Source organism: Lissotriton vulgaris, chromosome 5 (genome assembly GCF_964263255.1).
Source record: "Lissotriton vulgaris chromosome 5, aLisVul1.2, whole genome shotgun sequence".
Taxonomy (NCBI): Eukaryota; Metazoa; Chordata; class Amphibia; order Caudata; family Salamandridae; genus Lissotriton; species Lissotriton vulgaris.
The window spans coordinates 621,678,340-621,697,834 of NC_141693.1; the positions used below are offsets into that span (position 1 = coordinate 621,678,340).

At 46.4% G+C, this 19,495-nt stretch overlaps 1 long non-coding RNA gene across 1 annotated transcript in view; it reads left to right on the top strand.

Moving 5' to 3' along the window:
* The first annotated feature begins 315 nt into the window (after positions 1–315).
* The window catches only part of LOC147711337 (uncharacterized), a 245,350-nt gene continuing 226,170 nt past the window's right edge, over positions 316–19,495 (top strand). The window contains exon 1 of the long non-coding RNA XR_015295691.1: positions 316–433. This is a non-coding gene — a long non-coding RNA (uncharacterized LOC147711337). The remainder of the gene's footprint in view (positions 434–19,495) is intronic.

The window sequence follows — 19,495 nt, forward strand, 5'->3', positions numbered from 1 at the left end:
CTCGCGCTCCTATCCCCCGCCCCCCCCCCTGTCTCCTCCCCGGCCCCAGATGTGGAGCACAGGTGCCGAGATGAATGCTTAGTCAGAAGCAGTATAAATCTCTTTAGGCCTAGGATTTCTCTCTGGCAAGCCACCCGCTCCGACGGTGCCAGTTCTGGGTGTTTCAGGTGTTGGGTTGGCAGTGGGACCAAACTTTTGTTAGGAGTACGGGGCTAGCCAAAGGCAGTCTGGGACCCGGGAGGTGTGGGCAACAGCGACAACTCGCCGCCGTCATTTGGCAAGGCATCACTTCCGGTACCTGTCAGCTGGTGGGTGCACGGAGCGGAGACAAACAAGCACTCGCTGCGTCGGCCAGTCTTTAGCTAGCTGAGGAGAGCCGCCTGCTGACCCAATGGGAGCCCCGCCGGGGGACACATGACAGCCCCGCTCTGAGGTAAACACGGGCTGCGCACGAAGGCTTCTTTAGAATGGTGTTCTAATTATACCTATATAACGCCTGCTGCCCCTTACTAGGCGCTGAAGCAGATTCTGGCAGATAGCCTGGTACTTCGTAACCCAAAGCTAGTGGTCATTACAATTCTGTGCCCCCACCCCCTCTAGCTGCATAGGAACATGGCACTGTGCGGGGGGCGGGGGGCGGGGCGGGGGGAGGGGGGGGGGGGGGGGGGCGCAGGGCACTGTTTTGGTTACTCCCCGAATAGGAGGCAGTCATTCCCGGGAAAGTTACTTGAAAAGTGGATTTGTCCTCTGTTGTGGGTCATGTGCGAAGTCCTGGCTCTGCCATATTTCAGACATACATTCATCGCGCCTTGGCAGAGTTGCAGAACGAAGCAACAGCTGGATGACGGTGGAGGCAGTTCTTGGATTCGCGACTCACAACCAGAGCGCAGGCAGTCCTTGCATGGATTGTGAGAAGTTATTTACAGAAGTTTCTGTTGTGGGAGGCCCGATGAGTGCTACTGTTGGGCTTGGAATTTACTGATACTGGTGTGTGAGAGACCATTCTTATGTGACTGGTGAATCTTCATTTGCAACAGCAAGAAAAACGTGTTTTAGGTTCCCGTTTCACACCTCCCCGTGACCTGACCTGCGGACTCCGGCAGAAATGTTTACATTCTCTCGATTGCTTGCAGCGGCCAGCATTGCTGCCTGCTTATTGACATGTCACAGGATGTCCCCTTCCCCACTCCAACCACTAGATGCACATACCCACCCCCACAAATATGGTGTGGCTGGCAGGCGTTTTACATTTACAACTGACCAACGCAAGCCTGCCTGCGCCTTGCACCCGAAATGTTGCTCGACCTGCCCTGTTTCACTTCATGCGTTGATCCACTTCAGAACAAGTATATTTATCAGTCCGAAAATCTGGTTGATTTATTTTTTCGTGTGTTCCGGGGCCGATGAAATAATGTCTAGTTAATTTGCTTTTCTGTCACTGATGAGAAACATTGTCTGTTCAGCGTGGCATTTACTAAAAATGCAAACTTGTCGGCACACCCCGCATGTAGTACATTTTGCAGAATAGGGTGTAGGTTGTAGGTTACAAAGTGTCACAGAGCATTGTTACCGTTTTGGAAAGTCAAAACAATAATTGCATACAATTTCGGAGGTTATTCCACGTTTTAGAAAGAGTCTTCAATCGTCCATGCATAAACTGTAGTGAGTAAATAGCGTCATGACCATGGAAGTCAATATTTTCCAAGTGGAAATTATTAAAAAGATGAACGACACAAACTAATAAATGGAATTTTTTTCATTTCTTGACTCGGATTTTTGTTTTTGTAACATGGTGCACTTTTACACACAAAAAAGCCTAAATCGACGCCTGCATGCGCTTATTGACATATGAGTGACTATTAAAGCTGGAGATAGATACTATAGCACACGTTTTGACAAATGAAACCGTTTTTCCACTTAAGGACTATCCCTCCTGTTTGAAAATTGAGACTTCATAGGCATTATCTGTGAAATGCAATAGTTCGTAATAAAACATGATTTCAAAAGTCATCTAATTGTACTTTAAGAAACAATTTTAAAGCGTGTTTCCAAGATGACCAATATTCTGATAGATTGGATAATTATGTAAATTGGTTCTCCTTTTCTGCGGGTTTGAGACTTGCATAATTTTTTGTTGCAGCCTCTTTACTAATGTGCACCTTTGTATAACTTGAGGCAATTGTTAGGTGCGGACATTGATGGATCTGCGACTGTGGCTCTTCATTCTGTATTGTTAAATATTCAGTGTCGATGTGCTACTTGAATCAGAAAGGTCTTTGTGTGTATATAAGAACACAAACTTGTAGACTGGCACTGTTACTTGAAAATTGTTTGGAATTGGTGGACATTTTAAGGGCCCAGTTACCAAATGGGTTTAACTCAATTCGGTTGTGATATGGGTTTTTGGATTATGGTTGAATATTACCCAATTGAGAAACAATGGGCGGTTTTATCGTTTATAATAAATTAACATCTGAAACTGACAGACACCGGTACACCATAATAAAACAATTAAGGACATTAGAAACATATTCCAAGATTGAACTGGAATTGTGGAGAGTATAACTCTTGCAAAATGTGCAGCAAGTTAATGTGGCTGGCCTCCGTTAAATGAGCGATACAAGTTTTTTTTAGAATGATAGCAGTGCAGTAAGTTAGCAGGTAGAATAAGCAGCAAAGGTCTGAAAGCCCTGGAATTCTGTTACTTCCAGGATTTGGCATTCGCGGATCAACGAGTTTTGAGTATCTGTTTGGAGCTGCATCGATAAGCCTGCTGCATCCAACTTTGCCCAGATGTAATACAATAGAGCAAATCACAAAGCCTCACTAACTACATCCAGTACTTTCCATACAGGACACCCTTCATTACTACACCTCTCTAACCACGTATACAGGATGGAAAAGGTTGTCACGCTATTGGAAGCTGCACAGCATAAATACTAGATGACGTAACATTGTGTTTCAGCATATTTTCCTTGGGAAATACCCATAATCATTTGCGTGTTACATTCTTGTGTGCCTTGTACATAATCAAGTAATTTGGGTAGAAAATAAATACCATGTATAGAAACTTGGGGCCCTATTTAAAATAATGTTTAATTAGTAAATTCAATGAAAAGACAGCTGCTACTCAGTTGAGACAACTGATTTAGGTTGATGATGTTTATCCGGAAATGCACTATTCTAGCCGTCGTGTCCACCAGCCTTATCTCCAGTTAGCGGAAGTAGGTCTGTCCAAGGCTGACGGTGATTCTGAGGTATCTTGAACACGGAGATCAGTGAACTTAGCTGAATATTCCCCAAAAAGCTCTACCTTGAAGTCAGAATGAGAAGCTGATCACGTAGGAGATCCCCCACCGTATGTCTGTGTGAAGGAAAATCTGGGTATCAATAGTGTGCCTCTTTATTGAGGGTAGATTTCCATTTGGTGAACACTTGGGTGGAAATTTCTGCAGCAGCATTGGCCACGCCCACAAGATCTGTCATCAGGTTTGACCGTTGTCTGTATATCGGTTCACACAATAGGTCATTTTGGCTGAACATCTGCTGTGTTCTATCTCTAAAGTATACAAAGGAGCGATGGATGGAATGCTTCAATTAATCTCCGCCCCTGTTAATCACTGGGCCTCCATCGCAGTCCATCTTTATTTTGCACACCATGCCACCTCAGCTTTTCCCTAGTTGTAGAAAACTCTTAATTAGTCAGATTTTCCACTACCACTTTGTCTGAGGTAGTACGTTTTCTGCTGGAAGAAAGAGTTTCCAAAAGCTAACGATAAATTACGCCTAGGGCAATATCCATTAGTTGAACATCCAGACTTTTATAACCCCACCAAAAATATGATATCAAGCAGATTGAAGTAACTATAGAGTGATGTGTTTAAAATGAACCTTACATCAAGCATGTTGTGATTCCCCCACCCCCTTCCGCCACACTATGTACATTAACCACAGCATCCTGAAGCCCAACATGTAGAAGATGATGAATATGGGTTCGAAGTCTGTATGACTTGTACAAGATAGGAGTCATCAATATGATGCGTCTATGGCCTTAGCCTGTGATACACAATCTAGGGGCTTGTTATCTCCATAGCTTCATTAAGTAATGTTAGGTATGTGCTACAGCCAAGGTCAGGGTTTATTTACTCTAAATCGTCCTTGAGTTGCAACACTCTTCTCTTTACATAAGATCAACACTGTTGTTCCAGACGCCATAGTCTCATGTTTGCACTATTTGCTCATTTATTTATGTCTTTTATAAAATGTTACACACCACTTAGGCCACTTTTAGAGTTCAGAAACTAAAGGAAGGAAAATGCAATCTTCAGTTAATGGGCTGTTGTGTGAGGGTCATGGACTGTCTTGGCAATTAAATCAATGAATGAAAATTGTTAAATTTAAAGATTTGGTGAGAAGTATTTTAACTCCTTCTGCGTTGGCCTCGTGGCTAATGATTTTGTTTCTGTATATATAGGGATAAACCCAACACTTTATTTTCTTTACTATTTTTTGTAGAGCTTGCATTTTCGTGTGTATATTTAAATAGTTTTGAGTATCTAAAGGAATTAAGTCTTTCAAGTTTAAAAGAACATGAATACATCAAAGTTTTAACATTGAGTGAGTTGGCCTAGCCTGATGCCCAGGGCGGGCGGTTCTAGATCTGACTGTCAGCAGTCACTCCCAAGAGGATGATAGTCTTAATGAAGGTCTGTTTCAGTTTCAAGAATTAGATTTTCAGTAGTTTTCTGAACTTTAGATATGATAATTCTATATGGAAACCAGAGCTGAGGTTGAACTAAAGTTCTGGATCCTGAACCCCCAAGGATCTTCGAGTGCACCCATTTCTATTAAAGGAACAATGTTGTATTGTAAGCCCGTTCCCGAAGGAAGAAAGGACCTTTATCTGCACACTGTTTTTAACTTAACCGTGATTTCATGTAGAAGCAAAAATAGAGCTTGCAGGGCTGGCTTTATATTGTTCTGTTGCCATGTGTGAAGTCATGTTCTAAATGCCCGATTTTACATTCTGGAGAGGTATTTTTAGGTCTTGCTCTCGAGACCTATTGTCGTGGAGTTGCCTCTCAAGGGAGACAGACCGGGCACACGCGTCTATTTCGCATCGTGGGCGCGCACGCCCAGCCCCCCGGAGCCGTGCACATCTCCAGATTGCCAGGAAGTCAGCCATGCCTCTCTGTCGCGTGCACACACACACATACACACACACACACATGTGCAGGCACAATCATGCGCGCACACACACAGCCACACTCACGCATGCACACACACGCATGCACACACACACACACACACACACACACACACACACACCCACCCCCCTACAACTAAGACCCATCTGCCCCACTCTGCCCCACTCACCGGGCTACAGGCTCCGTCACGCGGGGCTTCCCTCTCTTGGATCTGCGGCCTCTGCATGCTCCTCCTACGTGTAGTCTCTTAGCATCAGTCACAGGAGGGCGGCGCTTGAGGCTGGAACTGCGCAGGTGCGTTGACGTACGGTCACGTGAGTCTCCAGTTCCGATGTCCGTGGTGCTTCCTAGTTGCTCCTCTAACCTAAATCCAAAGAGTTGCTAAGAGAGGCCTTAGGGTGGACAGCGGTGCCTGGACCAGTGGGATCGGATGCCGGCACCATGCCGCTCTTCGAATCCAACCCCTTCGATCAGGATGACGGTGAGTGGGTGCGGCGGACATTGGTCTTCCAGCCTGACTCACGCTCCGTTCACCTGACAGGGGTAGGCTGGGGATCCTAGACATGACTATCCGATGTCCACGGTTTCCCGGAAGTGACAGTCCCAAGTAGCCAGGAATTAGTAGCTCGTGACCCACCTCGTACTAAGAAGGGCCCTGTCATTGGCTCAACAGGTCCATCCTTGTTTACAGCTGTTGTGAACTTGGGCCACTCCTTCACAAATACCCCAATGCTGGAAATGTACATGCCCTAAGTCCCCAGTAAGTACACAGTGAAAACCCATTCACAGAACACAGTAAGAAACACAAAGTTTCGACGGTTGAGTAAAAAGAGCACTGCTGCCGAAGAGTAGTAACATGAAAGTGCCAGGAAAACAGTGAAACAGCAGCAGCGCTGGAGAATAGTACTATTGCTGCACTTCCACCAGGAAGTAATAAAGTGACAGGTCTCAGTTGGGATCGAAAGATAGACACTCACACAAAGCTTAAAGAAGCACTTTCGTCACACCGTTGTATTACAACAGCAGCAGTAATAAAGTAACAAGCTGGAGTGCTGGCAGACACACTCACTGAAACATCACTAAAACTTCCAGCTGGTGAAACTACCATAGCTTAGATTAGAACAAGTGCTACCAATGAATCATTGGTGACATCCCTGAGGCACTCTGTTTGGTATAATTCAAAAATTCTCCAAGCAAGTAATTGCTATTGATCCATTTATCTGTTTTATTTGTTTTCCATACTTGATATTGATTTCATATCCATACTGGAAAGGATTTTCCAAACATTTTCAAATTTCACAAATGCAATGTGTGAGATTCGCTCCAATGCATTTCGGGCCACCGCCCTTCATCGGGGAGCATCTACAATAAAGCGATATATTGATGTAAATCTCATTCCTAACGCAAATCAGATCGCTATTATAGTGACTGTTTAAAGATGTTTTAAATAAAAGTGCGTTTTACCCTTATTGTCACCAATAGTGTTTGAGATGGGACCTGGTTGCTATGGGCGTGTAATCTAGGAAAGGAAAGTCGGTTCGGTGCAAACTGCGTGTAAGTGCTTTAAATGAAAACGGCGTGTGGGTTCTTTAAGTGAAGTTCTGTGTGAGGCATGCAAGGTTAAATATGATTGGAAAGGTAAAATATTCGGTGGGTTCAGGTTAACGATATCGTGCAAGGGTAGCGAAAATATATCTGCTCGCATTCAGCGGTGCTACAATTTCAATGAGACTTACTTGTGTTAAAGCTTTCAATCGTTCCGGACGCCGGGGACGGCTTGGTAAACCGGATGTTGTTAGGCGTGTTGAAATAGACGTCGGACTGAGTGTGTGTTGTATCCTAGACCTAAACAACGGACTAGGTGTGGGATCGTGAAGCTAGGTGAAAGACTATGAGTCTAATCCGGGTAAAAGGACGTTATCGGAATAAAATGGTGTGTGATATTGTGAACACTAAGGAAATGACTTAAACAAATGATAAATGAATAACAGTGTCAAAGGATACACATGAATACATTTAAAACAAAAATACTTTGAAAAGGAATAAGATCTAGTGGACATCCACTGGCTGGGATCGGGACAGAACTTGAAGGCATATTATCGCCATGGTAATTGTCTTATAGGTAACATGCAAACTCCACACGTTCATTTAAGCCCGCGGATGACGGTGAGTGGGTGCGGCGGACATTGGTCTTCCAGCCTGACTCACGCTCCGTTCACCTGACAGGGGTAGGCTGGGGATCCTAGACATGACTATCCGATGTCCACGGTTTCCCGGAAGTGACAGTCCCAAGTAGCCAGGAATTAGTAGCTCGTGACCCACCTCGTACTAAGAAGGGCCCTGTCATTGGCTCAACAGGTCCATCCTTGTTTACAGCTGTTGTGAACTTGGGCCACTCCTTCACAAATACCCCAATGCTGGAAATGTACATGCCCTAAGTCCCCAGTAAGTACACAGTGAAAACCCATTCACAGAACACAGTAAGAAACACAAAGTTTCGGCGGTTGAGTAAAAAGAGCACTGCTGCCGAAGAGTAGTAACATGAAAGTGCCAGGAAAACAGTGAAACAGCAGCAGCGCTGGAGAATAGTACTATTGCTGCACTTCCACCAGGAAGTATTAAAGTGACAGGTCTCAGTTGGGATCGAAAGATAGACACTCACACAAAGCTTAAAGAAGCACTTTCGTCACACCGTTGTATTACAACAGCAGCAGTAATAAAGTAACAAGCAGGAGTGCTGGCAGACACACTCACTGAAACATCACTAAAACTTCCAGCTGGTGAAACTACCATAGCAGCATTGCCATAGAGAACAGCTAAAGCAGCAGTGCTGCCAGCGGGTAACTACAGCACCATCACAGTCATAAAGTATTATTACAGCTGTAATGTTAAAGTTCTAAAACAGCGGTACTGCAAGAGGATCATTGTGGCAAAAATACATCTAATTAACATAGTAAATGCAGTGGTACCTATATTTATTATTATGTGTTCTATAGTAATAGCTGAGTGACGACTCGGTATGGCAGTAATATTGAGAGGTAACCCTGCTGTCAAGTAGCGTTAGAGCTGCAGCCCTACAATCGAGTATTATTAATGTGACGCACTTTGCAGCTTCGTAGTTGTGCAGACAACCGCTCGTGCAGTCCCTCTTGTGAGGGTCACTCTGCTAATACGGATTACAACTGTAATGTTAATATGTCTGTATGAAGGTATAGCGCCTAGTGCCGTCAGCAGCATTACTTATAGCAGTCCGCTCTCCTGCTGCCCGAGGGAGAAGAGGATGGTCAGGCGCATGTGGGTGTAGATGAGACTCAACATGTTGACCTTGGCTAAACTGCTAGCTGTGTCTAACACCTTCCCCGATCTCCAGGTATCGCTCTTTCGGGCCAGCTACTGACAGTAGCCCTGTGTGTGTGTGTGTGTGTGTGTGAGAGAGAGAGAGATTGTGCGCTTGCCTATCTCTCGAGTTCCAACTACTGTTTGGTGGTCACTGGCAACTTCCCCACCACAAGATTTCTCTTATAGCCCACCATGCAAACCATCCTCTCACTTCATACAGTTGTTAATCACCACTGATTTCAACAATGCCAACATTTAAGACTAACACTCTTACCTTCGTTGGAGAATCAGCAGTTTAGTGGCATATCCTTTTGTTTGTAGTGCATGCCCTGTGTTATGAAAGTTGATGTTTTGTTGCCTTCCATTGTGTCTGTAAATTAACCTCCATAATTAAACATTAATCATATCCTTCCATACTACCTTGCCCACCTAGTCCTCATGACTGTCTTCCCCAGTAGCTGTTTGATGTAATCCATGTCATCATGTTATATGATTTACACATTAATTTCCTAGTCTCTCGTCATCAACAGGCAAGCGTGGGTGTGGGACTCTGTGTGGGTGTGGGGCTCTGTGTGAGTGGGACGCTCTGTGTGTGTGGATCTGTGTGGCTCTGTGTATGTGTGTTTGGGGCTCTATGCGTGTGTGTGGGGCTCTGTGTGTGTGTGTGGGTGGGTCTGTATGTTTGTGCGTGGCATTTGGGAAAGATTAAGCTATTTGCATTGTGTTAGACCTGTCTGGCTTTTTGGCGAAGTCCCTCCTAATTTTTATTTATTTTGTCCCCTTTTTGCCCCTCATACCCTTGTTAATTTTTGTGTCTACTGACTTTTTGTAGGTGTTGGTCAGGGGGATAGGCGTTTTCTTCCCCCCTCATAATCTTTTACCTTAGGCCCAGAGGCCTGTTCTGACAGGAAAGTTGGCACCACCTAAAATGGTGGCCACCAACTGCCCCAACTGTCACCAACAGAACTTGGCCATAGCCTAACATAGGGCATTCCAGAACCTTCTGGTCCATTCTGGACCACTGAAGGGCAGCCTATAGAAGGCGGAATGCGGGGCAGCCATTTTGTCTACCTGTGGAAGTCAGCTGGAGGACAGGTGGTAGCTAAGGGTGGGAAAAGGTTAGACTTAGGGTTGACCTCCTGAACTGGGAAGCTGCCTATTTGGTCCAACCCCCAACTCCCCTTTTAGTTATTTGTCTTGGCCCCGCTGTGGGAAGTTACTGGAGACCCTGGGCGCCTGTGTGACCCCTAGTCTAGAACAGAGGGGTGAGAACAGGAGAAGGAGACTGCGGAGTAGTGAGCGCAGTCCTCTGCCCAGTGTGAGGATCTGAACTGAAGAAGACTCCTGAGCCTGTCATCTGCCCAGTAAGGTGGGCTGGGGTTCCAGTGCCTTAAAAGTGCACAGTGACTGTCTACTGAGAAAGCCCCCCTTGATTCCCTCCTCCCTTCTGAGGATAGGAAGAAAGCTGGTGACCGGGGTAGCGCTGTACACCCCTTACCTGTGGCAGGACTGTTAGTGAGCCGATCCCCCTTTGAACGCTAAGGTGGTGAAGTGTGCAGGAAAGTCCCATCCCATCTGAGGAGTCCCGAGCGCTTCTGCCGAGATTGGGACCCCGGGGGCACCTTCCGCGCTGTAATTACGTGTGGGGAAGTGACCCGGCTGTCAGGGAAGAGCCAGAGCGAGACGCGGTAAAACGGCGCCTTCGCGCATGCCCCAAAGCAGATTCACTGTCTCGTCAGGAAGGACCTGGGGTCGGGCAGGTCCGTGAGTAGCGTCTTCCTTCCGAGGGCGGGTGCGAGCGCTTCCGCGCATGAGGAGGAGATCAGAGCCCCGCCGGACGTTGTGAGGAGAAGCCTCCGGGCAAGCGCTTCTGCGCATGCCCGCGGAAGCAGTGACTCGCCGAGCAACGTGAGGAGCCGGCTGCGGCCAGAGTGAGTGTCTCCCTACTCCCCTGCTCTGCGCGCCACGCAGAGGAGCTGGCCGAGTAGGGAGAGGGAGCTGAGAGTCTCGGCTGTTGTTGGGGGCAGTAAGTCATCGGCCCTGTTCTCCGCTCGAGCGCCCAGCAGAGGAGCTGGCCCGAGTGAGGAGAGCGCAGGGGAGCTACAAGGGAGCCTTCGCCCCAATTAAGGGATTGACCGCCTCGGTGGTGTGCTCAGCCCCCCCCCCCTTCGTGTTGTTCATCTTGCTGCTGAACACAGAGAAGAACACAACCACGCTGTGGAAACAAGTAAGGAGTGGAAATACAGGGGGATTGGCGCTAGTGCCTACAGAGCAGTAAAGTAGATACTGGTCAGTCAATCCCTGCTAACCTCAGGTTGGGGAGTAACATAAGGAAACCAGATCTAGCCATTGTGGTGAACTGATTAACTGAACTGTGTTTCAAGTAAATGAGAGTGAGGCTCTGGCCTAATTTAAGTAAGCTGAGTACAGTCATTACCTAATCGAACCTTCTTAGTTCAACTGTAAGAAACTGCATTGTGATTCTCTTTGAAACTGGTTTAATGACAAATGAACTGTAATGTTGAACCTGACTGACTAAATTGCTTAGCAGTTTAAATGTTATTACTGTAATGATATTTGCTCTTGCTTATAGTGAGGTGTAGTTTTCTCCCAAGATTCTAGCGGAGTATATCTAGCCTAATTGATTCTAAGGTACAGTTATCCTAATGCTGAAGTGTGATAAGAATTTGGAAATACAGTGACTGCTAGTAATTTAAAAAGTGATAATCTGCTAGTAGTTTAAAAAGTGTAATTGCTGACTCTGAAAGTGATCTAAACTGCTTGAACTATTTATATGTGAGCTACTGAGATTTGACAACACAGAGCATATTATTTTTATATAAAGCAGTACGTATTTTCATATAATTTTGGTGTAGTGTTTTCTTTTTGAGTGCTATTGCGTGGAATTACTTTTGGGTGGTCTGCAACCTTTACACTGTGCCTCTGAGATGCTAGTCTTGCCCTAGGCCAGGCTACCTAATTCCAACACATTGTAAATGACAATGCCATTTATTTATCTGTTTTCAAAACCAACACATAAATAAAAAACTTTTCATTTACAATGCCAATAGCTCTAACTTTTGCAAAGGCGAGACCGTTGCATTGTAAATGCTTGTTAGTCAAGTGGGTCTCTTGTAGGAAGGCAATGTGTATCCCTCTGCGGACCAGGTAGGCGTGTACTTTGTGTCGTTTTGTCATGGAATTCAGTCCCCGCACATTCCAGGACACACACTTCAACGAGCCCATGTCAGCCATCACCCCAGTCAGTGCAGATTAAATCAATAAACGTACGCTTCCGGACACCAGGCACCTTCCCACCACCTCCCAACCCCACCCCCCCGCCCAACTTCCCATCCCCAACTGCACCTCGAGTCACCCCAACTACTCCAGGTCCCCCCTCCCCCAGAACAGGACTCAACTGCGAAGTAGAGGCACCCATCCAAACTAGCGAGCAAACGTGCTCACGTAAACTTGTAGTCCGTAGTAATCACCACGGGGGCCTTATGGGCCCTGTGGCGCGTGAGCTGGCTCCTAGGCCTGTTAAGCTTCGGTCCCATAACCCTCTGCCCCACAATACTCAATGCGACTCATAAAAGAAAAGTCTCACATTAGTCTGTTCCAATGTCCATGGGGGGGCGCCGCCTTCAGGGTTCCTTCACTCGGAAGCCGCGGACAGCTGTTAGGGTCCAACGATTTCCCCCGAAGTCTGGGGGGTGACCTTCGGGCCCCTAGCCCCGTCCAGCCCCGAGAAGTCAGTGTCTGATCCCGTGGCCAGGGCCTCCGAGGCTGATTCTCTTGCCGATTGGACCGGCGCCGTTCCTGACACCTCTTTAACCGCCTGCAGCGCTGCTCGCCGTTCTTCTTCAGTTTGCGATGTTGAAGGCTTCTTGGCTCCCCGGTTGCGTCCCCGGAGTCTTCTCGATCGTCTGGTCGCATGGATCTGGCGCTCCTCCTCGGCCCTAAATCGAGCCCCATCCGTGCCCGCCTTGTAGGTGTCCCACCAGGTCCAGGCGTCCGCCGAAGTTTCAAAGAATAACGCCTTGTCGTCCACTATCACTCTCAGTTTGGCCGGGAACAGCAGAGAGTATTGCAGTCCCTCGGTGCGTAGCTCCTTTTTGATGGAGAGAAAGGAGGCTCGCTGTTTCTGAGTTTCGAACGTATAGTCCGGGAAGAGTGTGACGTTACTATTGTCCACCTGGAATGGGCCCGCTTCCCTGGCCCGCTGGAGGAGCCAGTCTCTGTCCTTATAGTGGAGCAGTTTGATGACCACTGGGCGCGGCGGGAGACCCTGGCGCGGGGGTCGGGAGGGCACGCGGTGCGCCCGTTCCAGTGTGAAGAAGGGAGATAAGCCCTCCGGGGCAACCACAGTCTTTAGCCAGTCGGTCAGGTAGCCCACCATGTCCGTACCTTCTTTTTTTTCCGGCAGGCCAACTAGGCGCACGTTGTTCCGCCGACTGCGGTTTTCAGCGTCCTCTGCTCTCTTCTCCAGGGTCTGTATCCTCTCCAGCGCCTCCGTGAGTCGCCCTTCCATCGATTTGTGGGCCGGTACGAGATCCTGCAGGGTAACTTCTGCGGCCTTGACTCTGTCCTGCAGCTTTGCGTGATCTGCGCGCAGGTGCCCCAGCCCCGTCGCCACCTGACCAATATCGTGATGTAGGGCCTCCTTCGTAGCAGCAATGGCGTCTAGAATCCGGTCCTGCATCAGTTGGAGCTCCGTGGGGGGTTGCGGGGAGTCGTCTGGTGTTTCCGTGGCTGGGCTCCCGTCCCCTTTGGGTCCTCTAGGTTTTCCCATCCTGCACCTCCCTGCAATTCAGGACCCTCAGGGTGGTCCGACGTCAACGACGCCTCCCGCAATATTCTGCCACCAACCTCAAGGTAGTCACACTACTAGCCGTCGTCAGGGGGGGTGAGCCGAGTCTCCGGGGGCCGCGTTGCGGAGATCGAAAATGGTGCCAGTGAACCGGTAGGGCTTACAGCCTCTCCCGGCGACCGGGCGTCAGGGATCAGCACTGGGGTCCACCAGCCGGTTCCGTCTTCCGGTCAGTGCTCCACGGAGCACATCTCAGCGTTCTGCAGCGCCGACGACCCGGGGTGCACAACCCGGGGCCAGGGGCGGAGTGGTGAGTATAAGATGCACAGTACCCCAGCAGGCGTAATCCTCCCTCCGGTCCCGGCTCTCCGTCTCCCACGGGTCCCGGGCTGATGCAATGCCCCTCCTTTGCGGAGTCAATTGCACCCTGCACGCTCGGTCCGGGCCGGGCCGCCGCCCAATCAGGTCACAGGCCCTGCCGGTGGGCCATGCAGTGTCCCCTCCGATCGAGGCTGGACGTCCTCCAAGCACCCTCCACTCTTGTTGCCTCCGTATGCCTCCTCAAGGCAGGCCCGCTGTGTCACGGCCGCTTCCGGGGGTATTGCGCCGTTGCAGGACGTCGTAGGCCTCAAAGCCGGGGCCTAGAGTGAGCCCCTTGTGGTTGTGGGCGGAGCCCCGCCAGCACTCCGCTCCCGAGCGGACCACGCACTGACCTCAGGGTCCGCCGATGCCCCGTGTGGCCGCCGCCGTGTCCCGCGAGTCCAGCACTGTACGCTGCGCCACGCTGTGGCCTCAGGACATCAGGGACGGGGTCGTCGCTATTCCCTAGCGGCTGCGATGCAGGGAGCCGCCATCTTATCCCCTGCCGTCTTGGGTGGTCCGTGCCCTTCAGCGCCCGCTATGCCTGGTGTTGCGGCGCGCTGACCCAACCGGAACAGACCTGAGGGTTGGCTCCGGGATCGACCCGATTTCCACGGGGATCCCGGGTCTGAGACAGGATTTGAGGCGGATTTCAGGCTGAGGGTCGGGAGCCTCGCTAGGCTGCGACCGCGTCCATCGGCTGCTAGCCACGCCCCCCTCGGCAAAATCCAAGTAGAGAGGATTCAGAGGGGTACTGTGAGGTAAGTCTAACCTAGATCTAAGAAAACGATTTTCTACATTATACAAACAATTTGTATTACCAGTATCCCAAAGTTCTGCTAATTTGGGAAAAAGGTTGCACTGGGCAGAAGTGCTACTAATACAATAGTGCTGACAACTATATCATAGGTATGCATAACAAATAACTAATCTAGACACACAAGATATACAAAAATATATTCTGTTTATTATTCTTATATTTTTCTCTTTTTAGTTTTGTTTCTTTGGTTTATAGTTGTTATTAAAAAGACTTTTTTTGTTTTATATATAAATAACAATACATTTGATCAAACAGCAATAAAATTGATCAACGAGAAGAGATTTCTTCCACTTGATATAGCTATGATATTGATGATGTATAATCACACAAAAGACAATAAAAACAACAATTAAAGAGAAAAGAAAACAAGATAAAAACTATTTGTTGACAATATCACAGATGAATCAGTAGATCCTGGGATGTAAAGTTGTCAATAGATGTTAATGTCCAAAATTAAATGGAAACACTGGTTGAAAGACAATGGTTTCACCAACACGTTTCAGTCTGGGACCTTCCTCAGGGTGAATCTACCAGTGGCATACTAACAATTCTTGTGTATAGGACACTATCATGCAAAGAATCCTGCAGGCTTAATATTATATGGCATAAAGTTTGGTGCATCACCCACACTGGTCGCATGGGCAGAGTCCTAATCCTTTATGGAATCGGCATCATCCTGCTCTCCATGTTTTGTTTGGCTTCAATCTAAGTTTCCCTTGCCCAGAGTTTCTCGATTATTGAGATTCACAGGTCATCAATAGGTGATCCAATAAATAAACATAATAGGTTCTTCTCATTAATGCTTGTATGCATTTTCACCATACATAATACTGTTGTCCCTGAACTTTCAGCATTACAAAAAACACCCATGAAGGTTACTTATCCTTGAGCATACACAAAATTGAGAAAGTGGATGACTAATATTAAGCCTGCAGGATTCTTTGCATGATAGTGTCCTATACACAAGAATTGTTAGTATGCCACTGGTAGATTCATCCTGAGGAAGGTTCAAGACTGAAACGCGTCGGTGACATCGTTGTCTTTCAACCAGTCTTTCCATTTAATTTTGGACATTAACATCTATTGACAACTTTACATCCCAGGATCTACTGATTCATCTGTTTTATTGTCAACAAATAGTTTTTCTCTTGTTTTCTTTTCTCTTTAATTGCTGTTTTTATTGTCTTTTGTGTGATTATACATCATCAATATCATAGATATATCAAGTCGAAAAAATCTCTTCTTGTTGATCAATTTTATTGATGTTTGATCAAATGTATTGTTATTTATATATAAAACTAAAAAATCTTTTTAATAACAACTATAAACCAAAGAAACAAAACAAAAAAGAGAAAAATATAAGAATAAAAAACGGAATATATTTTTGTATATCTTGTGTGTCTAGATTAGTTATTTGTTATGCATACCTATGATATAGTTGTCAGCACTATTGTATTAGTAGAACTTCTGCCCAGTGCAACCTTTTCCCCAAATTAGTTGTTTTCCCTGTTAGGGCACTTATCCTTTTTTACAGGGACCCCTTTGCTCTTTTTCCAGAAATGTTATCCCAAAGTTCTGCTCCATAAAGATCCCCCCTCCCCCCGGGCCTTAATGTTGTAGATTTCCAGGGCTGGGGCCACTTGCCTAGACAGCATGTTTCTATTAATTTTACTAATGTGAGCGGTCTGCTGAGTCAGCAACAGTTTCACTTTGTCAATGTGGGGAACCCAGTGTATGTTGGGGGTCAGGCGGATACCCAGATAATCAAAAAACATCCTCTTGCTCCAGATGACTGCTTCCTACAATCACACATCTTTTGGATGGTTTTGCAGTTTCCCTAGTAAAAATCATATATTTAGTTTTGGCCTCATTTAATACCAGGCCCGCTCATCGCAGAACCACCCAAAGTCATTCAGGAGTTGTTGGAGGCCTTGTAGGGATTTGGAGATAAGAAGGGTGTCATTGGCGAAAAGAAAGGTAGGTGTTCTTTTTACGCCACTTTTTGGGGCATCACACCCATCTCAATCTAAAAAAATCGACCACCCCATTGATAAAAAGAGTAAAAACTGTCTCACTCCACATTGAATTTGGAATTTCTCTGTTACTTGATTGTTCTCCCCCCACCTAACTTGAGCTGTGTTTGATGAGTGCAATCAGATTAAAATATGTTAAAGATTTCCCGGTATGCCCATCTCTTTCAAAACTCTCCACAGACTGGCTCGGGGAACTAGATCAAATTCAGACCGTAGATCAACAAAAGCCACATAGAACTTCCTGCTCTTAAAGGCAACTTCCTTCCAGTAGATACAGTGAAGGAGAAAGGTCTGTTCCAGGGTACTAGATTTTGCACAAAAGCCCAATTGATAATCATTCAAGATTCGGGAATCTTGAATCCAGTCCTGGATCCTAGCCAAATCTGTTTACAGAAGATTTTCTGCAAGGAGTCAATGAGGCTTATGGGCCTATGTCTAGCCGGCTTGGCTCTATCCCCCTTGGCTCTATCCCCCTTCTTAAAGATGAGGATAATTTCTTCTATTTTCCAGGAAAGGGGGATAATAGCACCAGATGTGATGGTATTGGTAAGCAAATTTATATGGGAGCCCCAAAGGATTGAGTCCTCTCTATGGCAGATTTACAAACGCAATGTACCATCTCGTCTGCTAGACCCTTCTGGTTGCAGGGATATATAGGGTTTGTAGGTGCTCCAAGAAAACCAAGGTACCCAGAGCCAACAACAGAGCTGCACCATAGAATGTTTTTTCATTGGGTACCGAGTATAGACCCATTTATATGGTGAAACGTGTTGAGTGAAAAATTGGTAGCAAGGAAACCTTGGTATTTCTGAAATGGGCACATGATATGGATTTTTGGAGCAGTGGTTATTTGTACATTTCTGGATTTGGGAATACCCATAGCAGCGTATGATTTAGAGACTATTTTTCAAAATGTCTTATTTCTTATACACTGGCTTACATTTGAAAGGCACACATGGAGCAAACTCCAATTGGTAATAGCAAATGTTCCACTATTTTAGGCTCCCACAAGTCTTCTTATAAAAATTGTACCTCAGCTGTGTGGGTAGGCCTACTGCCTGTGACAGGATATGGGTCAAAACACAACATGGATGCATCACGTTTTCTTCACTGAAAACTGACCCTTTTTTCCAATGTGGGTAGCTGTAGATTTTGGACCCTAGCTCAGTCAGCATCTAGGGAAACATAGTAAAGCTTTACATTGTTGAAAACTAGACACCTAGAGGTATCCAGGGTGAGATGACTTGTGTGGCTTTCACCAGGTTTTTTGTTTACAGAGAATCCCTTGCAAACCTCAAGCTTTGACTAAAATAAGCACATTTTCCGTACATTTCTGTAATGGAAAGTATTGGAATTTTCTGGGAGCAACATATTTACTGCCACCTATCATTCCCCAAGTTTTGGAAAAGTGACATTTTTCAGATGGCTGCGAAGAAAGTCCCATTTCCAGCTCCCATTTAAGATGAGTCAGAGGCCAGCACGTCGCAAGGTCTCACAGCCTTATTTATTATTTATTTATTCAAAAGTTTTATATAGCGCTGGCTAGACCCGGAGGTATCAGAGCGCTTTACATGAGGTTCCACAAAAATTACATTACAAGATTACATCAGTTCAATTTACATCAGTTGCTAGACAAATAAATGCAAGAGCATAGAAGATGGGATGATTGAAGTGTAGAGGGGAAGGGGGTAAGGGTAAAGGGATAGTAGGGAGATAACGGCAGAGAGACGAAAGGAAAGTCTGTCCAAAGTCTGGCTGGGTAGGTGACGGTCGAGGGGAAGTCCCAAAACCCATCTCCTCTACAGCTATCAGGTAGCTCCACCGGGTGTTGGCCAAATAGCTCAGTCTCGATGGGAAAAACAATTAAAAAAACATGGAGGGCAAGATAAATGGAGCGTAGAGGGGAGGGGGCATGGAAGGAGAGAAAGGGGGATAGGGGAAGAGACAACAGGGAGAGAAGAAATTAAGTCTGTCTAACGGCCGACTGGCTAGGTGACGACCAAGGAGGGAGTCCATGGCCCATCTCCCCTATAGCTAAACCAGGTAGCTCCATCGGGCATTCGACAAAATAGTTCAGTCTCAATACATTGAGAGAGGAGAGAAGGAGAGACAAAGATAGAGGGAGTAAGTGGGAAGAGACAACAGGAGAGATGAAAGGAAGTCTGGCTGATGACCGACTGGGTAGGTGACGTCCAAGGAGGGAATCACTGACCTGTCTCCCCTATAGCTAAACCAGGTAGCTCCATCGGGCATCAGACAAAATAGCTAGATCTCACATGATGAGGGAAAATTCAGAGATAGACAGGGTGGGGACTAAGGGCAGGACAGGTGAAGGCAGAGGTCAGTGATGTAATCGGAAAGAAGATGGATACTTCATGTTAGATTATTCAAGTTACTTTATTAAGATAAATTGTTAAGATAGAAATGATAATCCCATCAGGAGCAGCTGTCCTGCTGCTCAGCCCTCACCCAACTGACATTCACATACCACTAACATTCCATTCATCCAACATTCCACTTCACATGCATTCTAGCTGAGCAGCAGGAAGATATAAGATACAACATATCTCCCTTCGTTGGAGAATTTAAAACTTTAAACACAGCACAAATAAAATAAAATGTGCAAATTAATCAATAAACAATAGACTCCCTCATACCTCGCATCACAACCAGTGACGCAATCATCAAACTGACACAAGAAGACACATCCTGTCACTTCCCATACTGATACACACACACTACAGTCTGAACAGGCATCACATTACTTCCTGAAATAAACCACAATCCTACATCCTACATCCATGTGCCACAAATCATACCAGTTGGCCAGACCAGTAGAACAAGAAAGACAAACAGAAACAAACCTTAACACCATATATATACATCAGGAAAAAACGTGCACCCCTCAGACCAAGAACAAGCACTC